The sequence below is a fragment of the Giraffa tippelskirchi genome, chromosome 2 (assembly GCF_054371585.1).
Source record: "Giraffa tippelskirchi isolate mGirTip1 chromosome 2, T2T-mGirTip1v1.2.pri, whole genome shotgun sequence".
NCBI lineage: Eukaryota > Metazoa > Chordata > Mammalia > Artiodactyla > Giraffidae > Giraffa > Giraffa tippelskirchi.
This window is the reverse complement of record NC_137276.1, coordinates 30,502,117-30,525,587: the sequence shown is the minus strand read 5'-3', so window position 1 is coordinate 30,525,587 and position 23,471 is coordinate 30,502,117. Positions and strand designations below refer to the sequence as shown.

General features: G+C 38.3%; 1 protein-coding gene and 1 pseudogene across 3 annotated transcripts in view; one reads left to right on the top strand and one right to left on the bottom strand.

Moving 5' to 3' along the window:
* HPSE2 (heparanase 2 (inactive)) overlaps positions 1-23,471 on the bottom strand; it is a 658,038-nt gene that overhangs the window by 613,110 nt on the left and 21,457 nt on the right. The window lies entirely within an intron of this gene.
* Positions 14,233-15,298, top strand: LOC145539776 (small ribosomal subunit protein eS1-like; annotated as a pseudogene).

Here is a 23,471-nt window from a genome sequence, read left to right as displayed (position 1 = left end):
CATTTCTGTCTTCTATTGTGCCCATCTTTGCATGAAATGTTCCCTTGGTATCTCTAATTTTCTTGAAGAGATATCTAGTCTTTCCCATTCAGTTGTTTTCCACTATTTCTTTGCACTGATCGCTGAGGAAGGCTTTCTTATCTCTCCTTGCTATTCTTTGGAACTCTGCAGTCAAATGGGAATATCTTTCCTTTTCTCCTTTGCTTTTCACTTCTCTTCTTTTCACAGCTATTTGTAAGGCCTCCTCAGACAGCCATTTTGCTTTTTTGCATTTCTTTTCCATGGGAATGGTCCTGATCCCTGTCTCCTGTACAATGTCACAAACCTCCGTCCATAGTTCATCAGGCAGTCTGTCTATCAGATCTAGTCCCCTAAATCTATTTGTCACTTCCACTGTATAATCATAAGGGATTTGATTTAGGTCATATCTGAATGGTCTAGTGGTTTTCCCTACTTTCTTCAATTTAAGTCTGAATTTGGCAATAAGGAGTTCATGTCTGAGCCACAGTCAGCTCCCGGTCTTGTGGTGGTAAATTTTATTATGTGTATTTTATCATAATTATAAATTTTCAAGTAATAAAAATAATCAGAAATGCAGGGGTTTATTTTTATTAAAACAAAACTTAAGCCACCTTAAAACCTTGGGACTGCAAAGCTATTGTTGTATAGTCCATGTTCAGTTTTCTCTGTAGATTGTATGAGTTTAGATATCACAACTTTGATAGAATTTTGTATGCTGCTGTTAGCAGTGCTTGATCCAGAAGAATAAGGAGCAGGCCTGAAGAACATCAGCCTAGCTTTGTCACAATTTAGTCCCTCAAGCATATCCAGCCTAGGAAATAGCCAATAGAAAACGACAAACAGAATGCTAAAGATAAGGGATTTAGTTTGGAAGAAAAAGAAAGAGGCAAAAGAACATGAGCTTGAGATTTATAGAAAACAATACCAAAAAACAAAAAGTGGGGCTTATTCTTACACAAACTGACCAAGGATGAGACAGACTAGAGATACTTCCTCCCCTCCTGGCTTCAAACCAGCCTCGACAAACAGCAGCAGGAAAAGAAAGATTCTATCTATTCCCTTGGAAAAGATTCACAGATGCTAGAAGATCCTCTGTGCTAAGAGACTGCAGTCCCAAGCCAAAGTATTCATTACCTCCATCACCGCCCCCATCATTGGCTTTTCCTTTAATTTTCCTGACCTAGTCAACCACATACTTTCCTAATATTCTAGTCTCTGGTCCCCACTCATCTTGGAATTCCTCTCTCTCCCTTTCCCTTCAAGTCACTGAGTTTATCCATTTTGTCTTCAAAATGTCTTAAAGCTGTCCTCTTCTTTTCAATTCAGTTAATACCATGTATCTCATACCTGGACAACTAAATGAAAATTTTATAGGAGAAACTATTTGAGGCTATGCAATGCTACATTTTTCTATAAACTTCTACTCAATAATTTTAGCATTCATCAGTGAATCTTGCCTACAACAATTATTCCTCTGGTACTCTAATTGTGACTTCTCATTTTTCTCATTCCTTCTACATTTATTAACTGGAATTGTCCTGTAAGAGAAGAGCTGTCCCTTCTCCTAATTTGTGCAACCACTGTTTATATCATCATGAACTCATAGATGTTTTATTCTTCATATCATCATATTTACGTATTTTGTTACACAAGTTGTTCCAGCTTTGGCTATTTGGAGCTCTTTCAGGTTAACTTCTGTGTCTTTCTGACATACTCCTATCATTTTTTTAAAGCACTTCCTTACTTTTTAACACTGCAAATGTTCCAGGGTCACCTTGTATTTTCCCTGCCCCAGTTCTAGAATCATACTCTTCTCCAAAAGCCCTGGTTCTGTTGGTGAAGACTCTTGAAAGTCCCTTGGACAACAAGGAGATCAAACCAGTTAAGCCTAAAGGAACTCAATCCTGAACATTCATTGAAAGGACTGATGCTGAAGCTGAAGCTCCAATACTTTGGCCACTTAATGCGAAGAGCTGACTCATTCGGACATGACTGAGCTACTGAACAACAACAACTTAAAAATCAACATCTGGGCACAACATGTGCTCACTACTATTAGGGTATCACTACTTCCAGGTCCTTTTCAGTAGACGAAGATAGGAAATACATATGTATATACAACTGATATTTACCCACATGTCCCTATTTATTTCTGCATCTATCTACCTGTATAAACATTAAAAGCAGGGAGAGGGGGGAATGGAATACATTAGTTCATACAGATACCTCCAAATCCAATCTGATACCAAAGGATTCATTCTAGAATTCCCATTTGCTTGTCATTTCTTTCTCTAATAGTGAGAAACCTGCTTGTCATCTACTATATTTACTTATCTGTTCAACAGCAATAAACAAAAAAAAAAAACCAGCTTCAGAATTTGCTATCCCATAACCCTATGAAAGGGTTTCCCAAGTGATGCTAGTGGTAAAGAACCTGTCTACCAATGCAAGAGACAAGAGTTCGATCCCCTGGAGATGGGCACTGCAACCCACTCCAGTGTTCTTGCCTGGAGAATCTCATGGACAGAGGAGCCTGGCAGGCTACAGTCCATAGGGTTGCAAAGAGTTGAACATTACTGAAGCGACTTAGCACACCGCGTTGCTTTGAGAAATAAATTTATTAACTACAGTTCAGCATTTTTGTTCAGTACTTTTCTTCATTAGCCTTGCAGAATTCAGTCAAAATAAAGTTTCTTATTAATAATCCTGTCTTCTTCAAGCATTTTGTGTAGTTGTGTCATTTATTGTAACAGAGGTAAGATTCATTTGTAAATTCCATTTTTAGTTTCTCACCATCCTGGTTGATTTTTTAAAATTTGAAGACAGTAAAATTCACTCTTTGAGTGAAGTAAGCCAGAAAGAAAAACAACAATACAGAATACTAATGCATATATATGGAATTTGAAAGATGGTAACGATAACCCTATATGCGAGACAGAATAAGAGACTCAGATGCATGGAACAATTTTATGGACTCTGAGGGAGAAGGTGAGGGTGGGACGTTCTGGGAGAATGGCATTGAGACATGTGTATTGTCATATGTGAAACAGAGCACCATTCCATGTTCGATGCATGTGACAAGGGCTCAGGGCCGGGGCAATGGGATGATCCAGAAGGATGGGATGGGGAGGGAGGTGGGTGGGGGGTCCGGGAAGGGGAACACATGTAAACCCATGGCTGATTCATGTCAATGTATGGCAAAAACTATTACAATATTGTAAAGTAATTAGCCCCCAACTAAAATAAATAAATTTATAAAAAAAAAAAAAAAAGATGAATAAAAGGCATATAAATTAAAAAAAAAAAAATTCACTCTTTGTGGTGTAACATTTCTATGAGTTTTGACAGTTGCATATATAATCAAATATCCACTAGCACATTGCCACATAAACCAGTCTGATTATCCAAGAAGCTTCCTCATGCCATTCTTCATTATCAATCCCTTTCTCCATTTTAACCCCTTAGCAAACTGATTTGTTGTTTTTTGATTTGGGGGTTTTGGCCCTACAGTTTATTTTTTTTCCAGAATGCCCTATTAATGGAGTCATACAATATTTAGTCTTTGGGATATGTCTTCATTCAGTTAGCTAAATGCATTTAGGATTCATCCATGTTGTTGTGAATCAGTAGTTTATTATTCTATATTGCTGAACAGTATTCCACTGAATGGATGTACCACTGTTTATTGATCCATTAATCCACAATACAGCTTTTTCTGTAGATACAAGTTTTCAACTGACTTGGGTCAATTTTTAAGAGCAAGACTAGAGTGTCATATGATACACGGATGTTTAGCTTTATAGGAAACTACCAATTTTTTTTCCAGAGTGAGTGTACTAATTTGCATTTTCACCAATAATGTAGGAGAGTTCTTACTGTTCCACATCCTCAACAGCACTTGGCACTTCCAATTTTGTTTGATAAGACATTTTAAAAGATTTGTAGAAGGATCTCATTGTGGTTTTAATTTCCACTCCCTAATGATAATGATGTTGAACATATTTTATGTACTTATTTTCCATCTAAATATTTTCTCTGGTGAAGTATCTGTTCATATCTTTTGTCTGTTTTTTAATTCAGCTTCTAACCTTCTTTAATTTTAAAAGTTCTTTGTGAGTTCTGGATATAAATCTCTTATCAAATTTGTGATTTTTAAAAATATTTGCTTCCAGTCTGTGGCTTCACTTCTCTTTACAGGGTATTTCACACAGCAAGTTTTTAATTTTTATAGTCTAATTTATCAATTTTTTATTTTATGGATCATACTTTTGACAGTTACTTTTAAAGTTTTCACTAACTCCAAAGCCACACACACTTCTACATTTTCTTATAGAAGTTGTGTAGGTTTTGTGTTTTATATTTAAGTATATGATAAATTTTGAGTTAATTTTTATATAAAGTATGAGGTATGTATGTATTAAGGTTCATCTTTTCACAGAACTTCCTTCCAATTCTTCCTCCCAAAACAAATGGCACTGGAACAACTGCCTTTACATGCTTGTCACAAATAAGTTCACAACACTTGTGTACATTTACTTTTAAGCTCTCTATTCTGTTCCACTGATCTATGTTTTTCCTTTCACCAATACCATATTCCCTTGATAACTGTAGCTTTATAATATCTTGAAAAATGTGAATTTTTCAACTTTGTTCTTCTTTTTCAGATGTTTTTTGCCTATTCTAATTCCTGTGTGTGTCTGTGTGTAATAAGTATTATAAACATCATAAAGTTTATAATATAATATATATTACATATATGTGTGTGTGTATATATATATATATGGAATGTAGATTTACAAATGAATCTAATTCTATTACAATGAATGACACAACCACACTAAAGGCTTGGGGGAATAAAAAAGGAGCTGACCTAAGAAGCTTTATTTTGACTGTGTGTGTGTGTATATATATATATATACACACAAATACAGGCTTCCCCAGTGGCTCAGTGGTAAAGAATCTGCCTGCAATGCAAGAGATTCAGGAGAGGCAGTTTCGATCCCTGGGTTTGGAAGATTCCCTGGAGGAGGGCATGGCAACCCACTCCAGTATTCTTGCCTAGAGAATCCCATGGACAGAACAGCCTGGTGTGCTACAGTTCACAGAGTCGTAAAGAGCTGGACACTACTGAAGTGACTAAGCACCCATACACACACACACACACACACACACACACACATATATTCACACACATCTATAGAAGAGTTTTATTTATTTTGATAGGGATTGAGTTACATATATTGACTATATATTAGAGAGAATTGATGTCTTACCAATACTGAGTCCTCTAATCCATGAACACATTATCTCTCTCTCTCTCTTCATATATTTGACTTCTTCCACCTCTGTTTTACAGTTTTCAGCATAAATTTACATTTTGTTAGATTTATATATTTTGGTGCTATTATGTATGGTCTTTTTTGAAATCTCAGATTCTAATGTTCATTTTATAGAAACATAATTCACTTCTGTACATTAACATGCTATCCTGCAGCCTTGGTAAACTCACTGTTGGTTACAGGAATTTTTATAGATTCTTTGGGTTTTTTCCAACATACATTATCATGTTATCTGCAAATAGAGACAGTTTTATGTCTACCTTTCCTGCAGTCTTGGTAAACTTATTAGTTCTGGGAAATTTTTAATAGATTCTTTGAGATTTCGTAAGGTAAATTATCATGTTATCTGCACATAGAGATGGCTTTATGTCTTCCTTTCCAAACCTCATGCTTTTTCACTATCTTGCCATAATGCACACTATGTGCAAGTATGAAGGTGAATAGGAGTGGTGAGAGTGAACATATTGCCTTCTTCTCAATCTCAGATGAATAATATTCAGTCTTTCATTATTAAGAATAATATTACCATAGCATTTTTTAGATGCTTTTTATCAGGTTAGGGAAGTTCTTTACTCTTCCTAGTTTGCTGCTGCTGCTGCTAAATCGCTTCAGTCATGTCTGACTCTGTGCGACCCCACAGACGGCAGCCCACCAGGCTCCCCCATTCCTGGGATTCTCCAGGCAAGAACACTGGAGTGGGTTGCCATTTCCTTCTCCAATGTATGAAAGTGAAAAGGGAAAGTGAAGTCGTTCAGTTGTTTCCGACTCTCAGCCACCCCGTGGTCTACAGCCTACCAGGCTCCTCTGTCCATGGGATTTTCCAGGCAAGAGTACTGGCCTATATCATGAATGAAAGTTAAATTTTATCAAATGCTTTCTTTATATATTTTGAGATGATCAATCTGTTAAGTAAGTTACACACTCACCATACACACCCACACAAACATACACACAAAGCTTGTAGGAGTTTAAATTGCATTAAATTTATAAACCAAAGATATTCAGTCTTTCTACCCATGACATTTTGCATCGCCATGTAACCTTCTCTTCCATTTTTCAACAAAATTTTACAATTACTCTATTTAAATTTGGCAAAACCTTTCTTAGATATATTCAAAGATAGTATAGCTTTTGATTTTATAAATAGTATCATTTTATAATATATTCTAACTTTTGTCCCTAGTTTATAAAAATGCACACGGTTTTGCTATATGGAGCTTTAATTCAGCAATCTCGATGAGCTCTCTTATGATTCTAGCCATTTGTGACTAGAAGTTTATAAATTCACTAGGTAAACAATTACACATCTGCTAATAAAAACAAGGTTGTTTATTCCTTCTTTTTGCATATTTTATTTATTTACTTTTCCTATTTGTTGAAAGACACAGAACTCCTGCATTTCTACTTACCTTACAACCAGAGACACTGGCTGCCTTTGTTCCACATTATCTTTTCAAAGGTATTTGTATATTTAACAGTCTTACAAAAAAGAGACAGTGCCTCACTTCAGAGCAAAGGGCAGGCATGCTTAAATGTCCAATGCAATAAAGATAATATTCCCCTCTAGAATAAAGGGCATGCTTGTTTACTCCTCACTATGAATGATTCAGGTTCCCTAATCTCACGGTTGTGCATGCATGCTCAGTTCGTGTCCAACTCTTTATGACCCCATGGACTGTTACCCACCAGGCTCCTCTGTCCATGGAACTTTCCAGGCAAGAAAACTGGATTGGGATGCCATTTCCTCCTCCAAGGGATCTTCTCAACCCAGGGATCAAACCTGAATCTCCTGCATCTCTTGCACTGGCAGGTGGATTCTTTACCACGGCTCCACTTGGGAAGCCTAATCTAGGGTTACCCTCTTGTTATATACTCCATTGCATGCTCAAGTATCACCTAGCAGTCTTCCTGTTGTTCTATAAAAATCTGGACTCAGAAAAACAACACAAAAATTTGCTGATACTCTGGCCACTGCTGCTGCTGCTGCTAAGTCGCTTCAGTCGTGTCCGACTCTGTGCGACCCCATAGACGGCAGCCCACCAGGCTCCGCCGTCCCTAGGATTCTCCAGGCAAGAATACTGGAGTGGGTTGCCATTTCCTTCTCCAGTGCATGAAAGGGAAAAGTGAAAGCGAAGTCGCTCAGTCGTGTCCGACTCTTAGCGACCCCATGGACTGCAGCCTACCAGGCTCCTCCATCCATGGGATTTTCCAGGCAAGAGTACTGGAGTGGGGTGCCATTGCCTTCTCCGCTGGCCACTGCTATTGCTATAAAAAATAAACTCCTTTTTGTCTGACACAGGAGTCTCATATCTTCTGTCAACATTCATGAAACTGGCAGGTTACCTTGTTAGCTTATAAGAAGGGTAAAATTTCAGATCCTTCAAAGATCCTTTCAGATCCTTCTTGACATTATTCTGCTGGCTAGAACCTCCAGTACAGTGGTGACTTGTGAGCATTGTTGTCTTCTTCCTGATTTTAAGGAAAATGCTTCTAACATTTTACCATAATATTAAGCATAATAATTGATTTAAATTCTTGGTGGATATTGTTTTTCAAGTTATGAGAAGTTGTTAAAAAAAATTCCTAACCTACCCACTTAACTTGGGAAACTGCTGTCTTGGTGGCCTAAAAGAGTTGACACAGCTTTCAAAAGTGGTTCTCCTTGGAATTAAAAATAGGAAAGAAATCCCTAGGAGGGACTATTTGAATTTCATGTAAGACAGTTCTTCATTATGTCATGCCTACAGAACACTTTACATTCTTAGCCTCAACCAACTAGATACCAATAGCATCCCTAGTCTTGATGACTGAACCACCCCTCTTCCCTCACCAATTTTTTTCAAATGTGCTCTAGAGTCAGGGTTGGCAGTCTTTTTCTATAAAGAGCCAGAGAGCAAATATTTTAGGTTTTGTGGGCCACACAGCCTCTGCTGCAACTACTCAAGTCGGCTATTGTAATGCAAAAGCAGCCATAGACAATACATAAATAAATGAGCATGGCTGTACTCCAATAAAACTTGACAAAAACAAGTGGTTGCAAGATTTGGCCAGCAGGCTGTACTTTGCTGACTCCTGCTCTAGAGGGATGGGTAGAGAGCAGAATACCCTCAAATTTTACTGGTAAGAGAATGGGGTCAGGGATGAAGTGATTTCCCCAACGTTTTGACTGCACAGCAGTTTGTACCAAGCAATGATTAGAACACAGGCCTCCTAACTGCTGGTACTCTTCCCACTGGGACACCTAACAGAATAAATGACACTCTGGAAGAATCTGCCTCAGCAAGTATTTTTATCCATTTCTACTAAATGTATGCAAATATATATGGATACTTGGCAGATGTCCATGAATATTTAAGTCTCTGCTCCAGCTGTCTTCGTACTCTGTGGTGTGCAGTATTTCTCTAATTTTACATCATTCCCAGATGAAGACACCATGGTTTCATCCCACGAATGTTCATGAAAACATGCAACACAATTGGGCTGAAGGCTGAACCCAGAAGCAGAGACTTCCCACAATAACTCAGCATAAATCATTCATCTGCTAGATATTTCTAAGGACAGCCTCACAGAATTGAGCACAGCCCTGATTTTTCATCTGTACAACAGGGCTTACACCCAATCAACCTGAAGTCTATTTTCAAGTGAGAATCCCGCACTACTAGATGTAATACTAATCTATACAAAGTATAAGAATATAGAACATCTACTTTTCATTCATCAGCAACTGCTAAGACTCTGTCTATAGAGTTATTTTGTTTGGCCTGATTGATTCTTCACAAAAGTGCTAAATAAGTTGCCTCATGGCAACTAAGCCTCATGGAAGGACTACGTAATAATAAATAGCTATTAGCAGTGATACACACAGCTTGAAGCAAAGTAGTAGTTCTCAGAAAAGGACTGGGCTTGGACAAGAAAAGTGACATAATCAGCCTTGGCCAAAACCAAGTCTTTGCTGATTTACTCAACAAATCTGGTGTCGTTTTTACCCTCACTTGGTATGTCACATTTTGGGTAGAAGACTGGACTATATGAACTAAAGTTCTTCCAACTCTAAGATTTAGTTAGTCTAAATTCAGGGGAGGGGGGAGAGACTCTCATAGAAGATGAACTCAGGCATGAAGAAAAGACAGATGTTAGATGTGTAAAGTGAAAGGAGAGGTATGTGAAGCGACCAGTGTTATTAATAACTACACAAATAGCTCTTCTCCTCCTCATACCCAAACAATAAAATCCACTCAGAAGCTCTAAGATGATCCCAATATCAAGAAGTTCCTAAAGAGAACCTGCTAAGAAATGATTTGGAATTTACTGCACCAAAGTAGCAGTAATGACAACAATTAGAGCCAATAGTCTGGCATAATTGTTGACTGAGCAGTAATAATCTTAGACAGCTATTTCTGTTGGAATCTGGTGTATTAAAATGATAGGTAAGGACAAGTGCCAACAATTATACTTAATGCATACTTTTTGATGAAGTGAAGAAATATTTAGGCACTGGAATAGAGTCAGTAGCATTTGTCTTCCTTTTGTGCCTGGAGAAACTAACTTGGCTTCTTTGAAAGTTGACTTCCCCCATGGTATGGGTAGACTAACTAGGATTAGAATGTTTATATCCTTGACTTACATCATTTAGGTTTAAAGTTCTCCAAAAGGTAATGTGTAATCCAAAGCTACTAAATGTCAAAGTTAACCAGAAAACAAAACAAAATTCTAAAGAAATCAAAACAAAGGTTTAGACATTTGAACTTTTGATAAGGATTTATCAAGCATCATCAGTTCCTTGTCTGACTTGGAAGCAAACCAAATTTCCTCATGTGGATGGCTTTGGAGCCTCCTAGTGGCAGCCTCAGGGGACCTACAGAACTGGAGTCCTGGAAAGGACCAGACTTTCAAGAGTGTTTGTTATCTATACTGATGATCAATTCACACAAACACATCAGCTCCTACAACGTACTCAGGGCTTCCCTGGTGGCTCAGACAGTAAAGAATCTGCCTGCAACACAGAAGACCTGGGTTTGATCCCTGGGTTGGGAAGATCCCCTGGGGAAGGAAAACGGCTGCCCACTCCAATATTCTGGCCTGGATATAGTGCTCAACACACTATATTAAACAATAGGAATTCAAAGATGAATAAATGTTTGTCCCTATTCTCATGGAACTCACAGCCTACTACTATGTACACAAGTAAGAACAGAAGTAACTCTGAATCAACGTAATATGCACTTATAATCTGCAAAATAAGGGAAAAGGATGAATTCAGGAGAGTGTGATAAAGGGGGTTGACTTCTTAGCCAAGTCTTGACTAAAGGAAAAATAGAAGTCTATCTGAAAGAGAATCCCAGTACATATATATTTTCATGCCTTTGCTAATTCTCCTTCCTCTTTGGATTATTCCCCCTTTTCCATATATCATACCTAGAATACTAAGACTTGAGTACCCTTAAGGTTCTAGTTTTATCTTCCAAGCTCTGAAGAGATGTCAGAGGCTGTTAATCAGATAAGTGACTTACCTATTGAAGACTGTTCACAAAAATAATTCTGATAGTAGTATGAAAAATGTATTAGGAGAGCTGGGGAGCAGAGTCTATTAATATGTCACAGTATTCCAAGGGAAAGGTAAGGGCTGGCAGCACAGTAGCAAGAAAGAGGATTTCAGAGTTAAAGACTACTATCCCTATGTTAGGGGCTTCCCAGGTGGCGCTAGTGGTAAAAGAACCCACCTGCCAATGCAGGAGACCCAGGTTCGATCCCTGGGTCCAGAAGATCCCCTGGAGGAGGGCATGGCAACCCACTCCAGTATTCTTGCCTGGAGAATCCCAAGGACAGAGGAGCCTGGTGGGCTACAGTCCATAGGGTCACAAAGAGTCGGCCACAATTGTATTAAAGACCTAAGTTAAAGACTTCTGATACCTGATGGCCAAATGAATATGGGAGACTAGGCTCAGAAAAGAGTAAAAAATAGTTCAAAATTTTCCTTAAGAGATAAGGTAGGAAATGATGCCTTTAAACAAGATAGGGAACACAAAAGAAATCAAGGAGATGAGTAATAATGAGGAACATTAGTAACTAGTTTTATTTGAGGTACAAAATCTAGGATTTGTTTGAGAAACACTAGGAAGCGACTGCAAAACTCCTAACTCTGAAAAACACTATAACCATTTCAAAATAATCAACAGTGATAACCACTATTAAAATGTTAGTTGTTGTTATCTCTTAGTGATACAAGAAAAAGAACAATCATTTCCATTTTCATAAATAACATCCTGAAATTGATCCAGTCTCAGAAACTTAAACTTTCATTAGACAATGAAAATTTTCTAGCAAAAGTGAACATCTTATTCCCCTTACTTTTGTCCCCTTTGCTTTACCCAAAAAAGTCCATCATTCAAGAACAAGTTGAGTTCCACCTTTGCCTCGCCACAAAGCCTTATCTTACTCCTTCAGACCTTACACATTACTCTCTTAGGTTATCATATCTGAACTCTCATAGCACTTGGCACAGATAATTCTACTACATTGTCCTTCATGATTTGCTAGAGTTTTAAGGAAAGTTAGTTATGTCTCTCCAACTATATTTAAGTTCCTTAAAGAGTAAGGCACTGGCCTACTTCTGCTCTTGGCCAGAGGCCAACTAATCCATATTCCAACTAATCCCCTAATTCACCTCCCTTATATTTTACAAATGATAAAACTGGGCCCAGACAAGCTAAATAAGTTGGGCAGGGTTCACAAGTAGTTTGTGAGTCCAGGTACCCAGAGCTTTATTTCCTTAACATTTCTATGCTTTCAGATGCCCCATAAATATTTATTTTTTAATTTTATTATTGGAATATAATTGCTTTACAATGTTGCATTAGTTTCTGCTACACAACAAAGGGAAAAAATCAGCTGTATGTATATGTATATTCCCCTCCCATTTGAGCCTCCCTCCTACCCCCCAATTCCACCTCTCTCAGTCATTACAGAGCACTGAAATGAGCTCCCAGTGCTATACAGCACTTCCCACTAGCTATCTATTTTACACATAGTATGTATATATGTCAATGCTAATCTCCTGATTCGTTGAGGTATTTGTGCATCATGTTTCCTTTCCTATGAGGCATGTTTGCATCTTAACAGAATATTCAAATTCCAAAGGAGCCAAACTAATGATTACATAACAGTGGAATTATAAACCTCCTGAAAGGGAGTAAGGAATCTATTTGGGGACAGGGAGATATTCTGGGAAACTCAAAATCATATCACGAATTTCAGTATCCAGCTATGCTAGAATGACAGAAACCACATTAACCCCCTTACCTTGAATAACTTTTAAAAATGACCAAGGTATATGAAACAATGCTTTCTGACATAAAAACATAAAGCACAGGACAGTGATTCCTAAAGAAGGAAAAACATACAAGATGAGCCCTATCATTTGCCTTCTCATACCTGGAGAGAACTTTCAGGCTTGTAGTACAAAACAGGGAACCCAAACAGAACTCAGCAGTCTTGTTGAGTTGATGACACAGAGTTCAGAGCTAGGAGAGGCCAAGGCAACTAAAATTTGCAGCGTACAAGAGAGGAGGGAGTTACACAAAGAACATAAGCTCCAGCAGTGGAGTTTCCTGACATCCTTGCATATGTGAGAAAACTACCAAGGTAAGGAAAAGAACCACCAGGAAGGAGTAAGTAAAACAATCAGCACAGTACACACAGGACTGGGAATAATTCACATTCTGGGCAACCAGACTGAAAAGACCTCATAACATACAAGGCTTCAAGTAAGAAGGGTACAGAATAAGAAAAGTATTGCCTCGGAAAGGTATTGCTACAACAGAGAAGCCAAATTACTCATAGACTATTCTAACAAAACTTGAAAGAAAACTTGAAAAAAATCAAGCTGATCCCATGGATCTTAACTTCATCTCTCAAAAAGACAAATAATATTTAAAGGAATATCAAAATATCCAGCATCCAACAATGTAACATTTAAAATGTCTGATATCCAGTTTAAAACTACTAGCACACAAAGAAACAAAAAAAGATGACCCATAAGCAGCAGAAAAATCAATAAATAAAAACGGAAATGACACAGATGATTAAAGTAGTAACCAAAGAAATGAAAAAATTATTTTAAAATATTGTCTATATACTTAAGAAGACAAAAGAAAGCAAAGGAGTGAAAATGAGAAATATAAAAGATATAAAAAGAAATAAACAATTTCTAGAAATAAAAAAATAGTAACTGAAAAGTATACTGAATTTAAGACACTGAAAAATATTAATGGCATAAAATGACATATATAAGAAGGGAAAAGACTCAAAAAAATTTAATGGAGCATCACAGAGCCATCAGACAATATTAAGCACCCTACTATATGAGTAATTGGTGCCAAAACAGGATGTGAGAAGGAAAAAATAATGGTCCAAACTTCTAAATTAAATGAAAACTATAAACCCATAGAAACCTAAAAAGAAGAAACAAGAATAACACACCAAAGTGTATCACAATCAAACTGCTGAAAAGTAGAGATTAAAGGAAAATCTTAAAAGTAGACAGAGCAAAAAGACACATAAGGTAGAATAGACTTTTTGTCAGAAACAATGCAAACCAGAAAAAGACAAGTCAACACAGATTACCAAAATGAAATGCAAAGAGAAGGAAAAAAAAAAAGAACAGAGAAGCCAAGAGCAGAGGAACACTATGAAATGGTATATTATACACAAAACTAGAATCCTAGAAGGCAAAAAATAAAGAACAAGAGGGCTGAAGAATAATGGCTGACAATTTTCCAAAATTAGTAACAAACAACAAACCAAGGCCTAGATCCAACAAACTCAGATAGCACTAAATAGGATAAATAGCCCTTTTGGCTCTTTGAGTAGCACCATGGTGGTCAGCAAAAATAAGTGCCCTACAAAAGGAGGCAAAAAGGCACCCATGAAGAAAGTGGTTGACCCATTTTCTAAGAAAGACTGGAATGATCTTAAAGCACCAGCTAAGTTCAAGATAAGAAATATTGGGAAAACACTGGTCACGAGAACTCAAGTCACCAAAATATCATCTGATGGCCTCAAGGGTTGTGTTTTTGAAGTGAGTCTTGCTGATCTGCAAAACAATGAAGTTGCATTTAGAAAATTCAAGTTAATTATTGTGGATGTTCAGGGCAAAAACTGCCTGACTAATTTCCATGGCGTCGATCTTACCTGTGACAAAATGTGCTCCATAGTTAAAAAATGGCAGACCATGATTAAAGCTCACATTAATGTCAAGACTACCAATGATTACTTGATTCTTCTGTTCTGTGTGAGTTTTACTAAAAATGACAACACCCAGACTCAGAAGACTTCTTAGGCCCAGTAATAGCAGGTGCGCCAGATCCACAAGATGATGGCAATCATTACCCAAGAGGTGCAGACAAGTGACTTGAAAAAGGTGGTCAATAAACTGATTCCAGACAGCTTTGGAAAAGACATAGAAAAGGCTTGCCAATCTCTTTATGTGCTCTGTGATGTCTTCGTTAGAAAAGTAAAAATGCTAAAGAAGTTCAAGTTTAAATTGGGAAAACTCATGGAGAAGGCAATGGCACCCTACTCCAGTACTCATCTGGAAAATCCCATGGACGGAGGAGCCTGGTGGGCTGCAGTCCATGGGGTCGCTAAGAGTCAGACACGACTGAGCGATTTCACTTTCACTTTTCCCTTTCATGCACTGGAGAAGGAAATGGCAACCCACTGCAGTGTTCTTGCCTGGAGAATCCCAGGGACGGAGGAGCCTGGTGGGCTGCCGTCTATGGGGTCGCACAGAGTCGGACATGACTGAAGCGACTTAGCAGCAGTAGCAGCATGGAGCTAATGGTGAAATTGGTAGTTCTGGAAAAGCTACTGGGGATGCGACAGGTGCTAAAGCTGAATGAGCTGATGAGTATGAGCCAGTAGTTCAAGAATCTGTTTAAAATGCAGACTTTTAATGGTGACAAATAGAAGATCTCATTTGTGATTTAAAAACAGGATAAATAACAATAATCAAACATGCACACACACATCCCTAGGCATGTCAAGGGCAAATGCTAAAAACCAAAGACAAAGAGAAAATCTCAAAAGCACTGAGGGAAAACAAAAGATATACTGCTTACAGAGGAGTAATAAGAATTACAGGGATTTCTCTGTACAGTGGTTAAAGACTCCTCACTTCTACTGCCAGGGGCATGACTTGATTCCTGATCTGGGATCTAAGATTCTGCACATGGCCAGCAGCACGGCCAAAAAGAAAAAAGAAAGAACAAGAATTATAGCAAACTTCTCAACAGAAACCATGAAAGAAAATGTAATGAAATCTTTAAAGTGTTAACAGAAAAAAAAAAAAAGGTCAACCCAGAATTTTGCACTATGCAAAAATATCCTTCAAAGGTAAAGGAGAAATACTTTCCTCAAACTCACTGAGCATATACCTACTCTTTAAGAAATGTTAAAGAAAAGTATTCAGGCAGAAGGAAAAAAAAAAGTGGAAGTAAAATACAGTTGATGAGTGTCAGAAAAGAAGTAAGTGAAGGTCAAAAAAAAAATTTTCTTATTTTAGTTACTCAAAGAGATACCTAAGTAGTTCAACCAAAAATAAGAACCACAGATTTCAGGCATGGCATATGTTAAAATGAAATTGTGATATCAATGGCATGAGGGATGGGAGGGAAAATATGGTACTTACACCATGCATGTAACTGTGTAATATAAATTCAAAGTAGATTCTGATCATTTAAAACACATTTTGTAAACCCTAGAACACAAAAAGCACAAATTAACTTTTAATAAGTTGGACTTTATCAAATAAAAAACTTTTTTAATGCTTAGCACACTGCCTATCAGGTAGTAAGTATTCAATAAATGTTACTACTATTACCAGGTACAGTATCAGGCATGCTGAAAACACATACAAAAACAAAATCATCCTTTGTCCTCAAAAGGTACATGGATCATCCCAGAAACTTAAGTAAAGGATGGCTTAGTATGATTTAGCAGTGAATTTAGCTGTGAGCTTCCTTTTGTCCTCAAGGCAAAAGTGGAACCTTAGTGATGCATACCTGAATTCATCTAATTGAAGGATGTACAACTTTTTTTTTTACTGATTATTTTTTTTTACTCTTTTGACCACCCACCTTTACCCAAACTTTTACACTTCAAAAGGTACATTTTTAGAAAATGAAAAGAGAAACTATATAGGGGGAGAAATATTTACAAAACAAATGGCTGACAAAGGATTTGTATCCAGAATATATTAAAACTCTCACAACTTAGTAACAAGAAAAACAATCCATTTGAAAACAAAACATTGGAACAGAAATTTCACCAAAGAAAATATATAAGGCAAATAACTATAGAAGACAATGTTCAATATCATTAGTCATTAGGGAAATGAAAACACAAGTTATCACTCTACATTCACTAGAATTGGTTGTTCTTTAGTCGTCAGAAAATTAGAGATACCAAGAGAACATTTCATGCAAAGATGGGCACAATAAAGGACACAAATGGTATGGACCTAACAGAAGCAGAAGATATTAAGAAGAGGTGGCAAGAATACACAGAAGAATTATTCAAAAAAGATCTTCATGACCCAGATAATCATGATGGTGTGATCACTCACCTAGAGCCAGACATCCTGGAATGCGAAGTCAAGTGGGCCTTAGGAAGCATCACTATGCAGCTAGCGGAGGTGATGGAATTCCAGTTGAGATATTTCAAATCCTAAAAGATGATGCTGTGAAAGTGCTACACTCAATATGCCAGCAAATATGGAAAACTCAGTAGTGGCCACAGGACTGGAAAAGGTCAGTTTTCATTCCAATCCCAAAGAAAGGCAATGCCAAAGAATGTTCAAACTACCGCACAATTGCACTCATCTCACACACTAGCAAAGCAATGCTCAAAATTCTCCAAGCCAAGCTTCAACAGGACGTGAACTGTGAACTTCCAGATGTTCAAGGTGGTTTTAGAAAAGGCACAGGAACCAGAGATCAAATTGTCAACATCTGCTGGATCATAGAAAAAGCAAGAGAATTCCAGAAAAATATCTACTTCTGCTTTATTGACTATGCCAAAGCCTTTGACTGTGTGGATCACAACAAACTGTGGAAAATTCTTAAAGAGATGGGAATACCAGACCACCTGACCTGCCTCTTGAGAAATCTGTATGCAGGTCAGGAAGCAACAGTTAGAACTGGACATGGAACAACAGACTGGTTCCAAATAGGGAAACGAGTACTTCAAGGCTGTATATTGTCATCCTGCTTATTTAACTTATATTCAGGGAAGATCATGAAAAACACTTGGCTAGATGAAGCAAAAGCTGGAATCAAGATTGCTGGGAGAAAGATCAATAACTTCAGATGTGCAGATGACACCACCCTTATGGCAGAAAATGAAGAAGAACTAAAGAGCCTCTTGATGAAGGTGAAAGAGGAGAGTGAAAATGTTGGCTTAAAACTCAACATTCAGAAAACTAAGATCATGGCATCCAGTCCCATCACTTCATGGCAAATAGATGGGGAAACAATGGAAACAGTGACAGATTTTATTTTGGGGGGCTCCAGAATCACTGCTGATGGTGACTGCAGCCATGAAATTAAAAGACGCTTGCTCCTTGGAAGAAATTTATGAACAACCTAGACAGCTTATTAAGAAGCAGAGACATTACTTTGGCAACAAACATCCATCTAGTCAAATGGTTTTTCCAGTAGTCATGTATGGATGTGAGAGTTGGACTACAAAGAAAGGGAGCGCCGAAGAACTGATGCTTTTGAACTGTGGTGTTGGAGATGACTCTTGAGAGTCTGTGGGACTGCAAAGAGATCCAACCAGTCCATCCAAAGGAAATCAATCCTGAATATTCATTGGAAGGACTGATGCTGAAGCTGAAACTCCAATACTCTGGCCACCTGATGCGAAGAACTGACTCATTGGAAAAGACCCTGATGCTGGGAAAGACTGAAGGAAGGAGAAGGGGATGACAGAGGATGGTTGGATGGCAGCACCAACTCAATGGACATGAGTTTGAGTAAACTCCAGGAGTGGGTGATGGACAGGGAGGCCTGGCATGCTGCAGTCCATGAGGTCGCAAGAAGTCGAACATGACTGAGTGACTGAACTGAGTCGTTAAGTTGTGTCTGACTCCTGCTACCCCACTGACTGTAGCCCATCAGGCTCCTCTGTCCATAGGATTTCCCTGGCAAGAATACTGGAGTGGATTGTCATTTCCTCCTTCAGGGTATCTTTCCGAACCAGGGATCAAACCTATGTCTCCTGCATTGGCAGGCAGACTCCTTACCACTGAGCCACCAGAGAACACAAAGAGTACAATACATTGGTAAAGGGCAATGGTTCTTACCTCCTACTGCTTCAGAACTTCAGACAAGAGAAGCCTTAACAAAGCCACTGCAGTAACAGAAAGTTTAGGAGTAAAGGCAGGATTCATATAGAACTTGTAAGGATAAGTAAATCCAGCATAGAAAAAGAGCTTTTGTACAAGTGAAATGATTTGTTTAAATAGTTTTGGGATGTCAAACTGGAATTTCATTTGCAGAGAAGAGAAGTTATCCTTGGAAAAAGCCCCTGAATTCCTTACAGGTTAATATGGACTAGCCTCTCCTCATAGCTTCTCAATCCTGAGGCAAACTGAAAACTCCACACTCCCTTCTCTCTCCAAGAGTCCTATTCCCCCACATGACTTTTCCTCCTTTTAACAAAACAAGAGACATCTAACTTTTCTGACACATGCAGCTGGCACCAAAGCAAACCAAGCTGTGGGGTGGTTGACCAAAATTACTGACGAATGTTCAAAATAAACACATTTTCAGCCAATCTGGAATGGTATATTTCTAAGAGGACAGAGAGCTCTTAAAATTAACTCATCTGGATAAACTGTCCATCCAATGGAAGTTTTTCAATAATGAATATCAGACCATAGATCTTCCTGCAGCTGAGCTTGTTTATCATTCAAGGAGTCTGCTTCTGCATGTCTCATGGATAGCTTCATGATTTTTATTTTCACTGGCTTCTGGCTTCTTATATTTATATAAACAGGCCAAGAAAGCAAAACACATGAGAGCAAATTTAAATGGTAGATTCTTCATTCTTCCAAAAGGCAGAGACACGTACCTTTCCTTTTCTACATGGCAGATAGACAATTGAGGAAGAAAAGATACATGTTTGGGAGAAGAGAGGCCCTTGTTTAAAAAGCATAACTTACTAGTGGTTTTTCTTATTGTGTGAAAATTCTAATCAAGTGCTCTCTGCTGCAATGTCTGAAGATTGCCGAGTAGGGCCTATACATAAAACAATACAAAACCGAAATTAAGACTGAATTTGCAGCTTAAACTAACTAAACTAGGATTCTGAAAGAACTCGATTGATGATACATATAACCAATTCCTATCAAGCGTGACTTTTTCTGTTTTGTTTGCCTGTTTTTATTTATGTAGAAAATAATCTTCTTCTAAATGAGCTATGACTGTGGCTCTAAAGGGAGCGGCATATCTTTTTTGAGATAGAGGAAAACCCTTTAAATATCCTAGGAATGTCCTGCCTTTTTTTCAATTGATTGACCACACAGAATAATGGGGAGTTCTCACTGTTCTTAGTTAGAGGAGGCCCAAGGGATGCTGTGCCCAGCTTAGGAAGCTAAAAGGGTGCCTCCAACCCTCTGCGAACTGCCCTATGTTGATGCTTCTGTTGCCCCACATGTATCTCCCCTACTGCTTGCCTCCCAGTGGATGTTTTCTAACTTAACTCATACAGAGTCCTTTCTGCCACAGATCACTTTATGTAGCAATCACGTAATGACTCATGTAAAAGAAGAAAGTAAATACCATTTGTTATTTATGTACTATGTATTGGGCAGAAAACTGACCACATGGGTCACACCTTGTCTAACAAAACTGAACTATGAGCAATGCCATGTAGGGCCACCCAAGAAGGACAGGTCGTGGTGGAGACTTCTGGAAAAATGGGGTCCACTGGAGAAAGGAACTGCAAACCACTTCAGTATTCTTGCCTTGAGAACCCCATGAACAGTAAGAAAAGGCAAAAAGATATGACACTGAAAGATGAACTCCCTGGTTGGTAGGTGCCCAATATGCTATAGGAGAAGAGCCGAGAAATAGCTCTAGAAAGAATGAAGAGACTGAAGCAAAGTGGAAACAACGCCCAGTTATGGATGTGTCTGGTGGAAAAAGTAAAGTTCGATGTTGTAAGAACAATATTGCACAGGAACCTAGAAAGTTAGGTCCATGAAACAAGGTAACCTGGAAGTGGTCAAACAGGAAATGGCAAGAATGAACATTGACATTTTAGTAATCAAGGAACTAAAATAGACTGGAATGGACGAATTTAACTCAGAAGACCATTATATCTACTACTGTGGGCAAAAATCCCTTGAAGAAATGGAGTAGCCCTCACAATCAACAAGAGTACGAAATGCAGCACTTGGGTTCAATCTCAAAAATGACAGAATGATCTCTGCTCGTTTCAAAGGCAAACCATTCAACATCACAGTAATCCAAGCCTATGCCCTAACCACTCACTAATGCTGAGAAAGCTGAAGTCAAACAGTTCTATGAGGACCTACAAGACCTTCTAGAACTAACATAAAAAAAACATGTTCTTTTCATCATAGGGGACTGGAATGCAAAAGTAAGAAGTCAAGAGATGCCTGGAGTAACAGGCAAATTTGGCCTTGGAGTACAAAATGAAGCAGGGCAAAGGCTAACCGAGTTTTGCCAAGAAAACGCACCAGTCATAGCAAATGTCTTCTTCCAGCAACACAAGAGACGACTCTACACAGAGATATTACCAGATGGTCAATACCAAAATCAGATTGATTATATTCTTTGCAGCCAAAGCAAGAGAAGCTTTATATAGTCAGCAGAAACAAGACCAGGAACTGACTGTGGCTCAGATCACGAGCTCCTTATTGAAAAATTCAGACTTAAATTGGAAAAAGTAGGGAAAACCACGAGACCATTCAGCTATGACCTAAATCAAATTCCTTACACTGAAGTGACAAATAGATTCAAGGGATTAGATCTGATAGAGTGTCTAAAGAACTATGGATGGAGGTTCGTAACATAGTACAGGACATGGTGATCAATACCATCCCCAAGAAAAAGAAAGGCAAAATGGGTATCTGAGGAGGCATTACAAATAGCTGAAAAAAGAAGAAAAGCAAAAAGGAGAAAAGGAAAAATACACATCACTGAACGCAGAACTCCAAAGAATAGCAAGGAGAGACAGGAAAGCCTTCCTAAGTGAACAACACAAAGAAAAAGAGGAAAACAATAGAATGGGAGAGACTAGAGATCTCTTCAAGAAAATTAGAGATACCAAGGGAATATTTCATGCAAACATGGGCACAATAAAGGATACAAATGGTATGCAACTAACAGAAGCAGAAGATATTAAGAAAGGGTGGCAAGAATACACAGAAGAACTGTGCAAAAAAGATCAAATGACCCAGATAACTATGATGGTGTGATCACACATCTACATTTTGGAGTCAGACATCTTGGAGTGCAAAGTCAAGTGGGTCTTAGAGAACATTACTACAAACAAAGCTAGTGGAGGTGATGGAATTTCAGCTGAGCTATTTCAAATCCTAAAAGATGATGCTGTGAAAGTGCTGCACCTCAGATGTCAGCAAATTCAGAAAACTCAGCAGTTGCTACAGCACTGGAAAAGGTCAGTTTTCATTCCACTCCCAAAGAAGGGCAATGCCAAAGAATGTTCAACTTACCACACAATTGCACTCATCTCACATGCTAGCAAAGTAACGCTCAAAATTCTCCAAGTTAGGCTTCAACAGTACCTTAACCAAGAACTTTCAGATGTTCAAGCTGGATTTAGAAAAGACAGAGAAACCAAAGATCAAATTGCCAACATCTGCTGGATCATAGAAAAAGCAAGAGAATTGCAGAAAAACATATACTTCTGCGTCATTGACTATGCCAAAGCTTTTGACAGTATGGATCACAACAAACTGTGGAAAATTCTTAAAAAGATAGGTATCAGACCACCTTACATGCCTCCTAAGAAATCTGTATGCAGGTCAAGAAACAACAGTTAGAACCGGACATGGAACAATGGACTGATTCCAAATTGGGAAAGGAGTGTGTCAAGGCTGTATACTGTCACCCTGTTTATTTAACTTATATGCAGAGTACATCATGTGAAATGCCAGGCTGTGTGAATAAAAAGCTGGAATCAAGATTGCCAGGAGAAATATCAATAACCTCAGATATGCAGATGACACCACCTTAATGCCAGAAAGTGAAAAGGAACTAAAGGGTCTCTTGCTGAAGGTGAAAGAGGAGAGTGAAAAACCTAGCTTAAAACTCAACATTCAAAAAACGAAGATCATGGCGTCTGGCTCCATCACTTCATGGGAAACAGATGGGGGAAAATGGATATAGTGGCAGATTTTTCTTGGGCTCTAAAATTACTGAGGATGGAGACTGCAGCCATGAAATTTAAAAGACACTTGCTCCTTGGAAGAAAAGCTATGACAAACCTAGACAGTGCATTAAAAATCAGAGACATCACTATTCCGACCAAGGTCCATATAGTCAAAGCCATGGTTTTGCCAGTAGTCATGTACAGATGTGAGAGTTGGACCATAAAGAAGGCTGAACACTGAAGAATTTATGCTTTTGAACTGTGGTGCTGGAGAAGACTCTTGAGAGTCCCTTGGACAGCAAGAAGATCAAATCAGTCAATCCTAAAGTAAATCAACCCTGAATACATATAGGAAGAAATGATGCTGAAGGTGAAGCTCCAATACTTTGGCCAACTGATGAGAAGAGCTGACTCACTGGAGAAGACCCTGATGCTGGGGATTTAAGGCAGGAGGAGAAGGGGACAACAGAGGATGAGATGGTTAGATAGCATCACTGACTCAATAGATATGAGTTTGAGCAAACTCCGGGAGACAGTGAAGGACAGAGAAGCCTGGTATGCTGCAGTCCATAGAGTTGCAAAGAGTTGGACAAGACTGAATGATTGAACAACAACAAAAAAAGAAGACAGAATGAGATCAACCCTCTTAAAATTTTAAGCATAGTATCCTCAAGATTCATACATGCT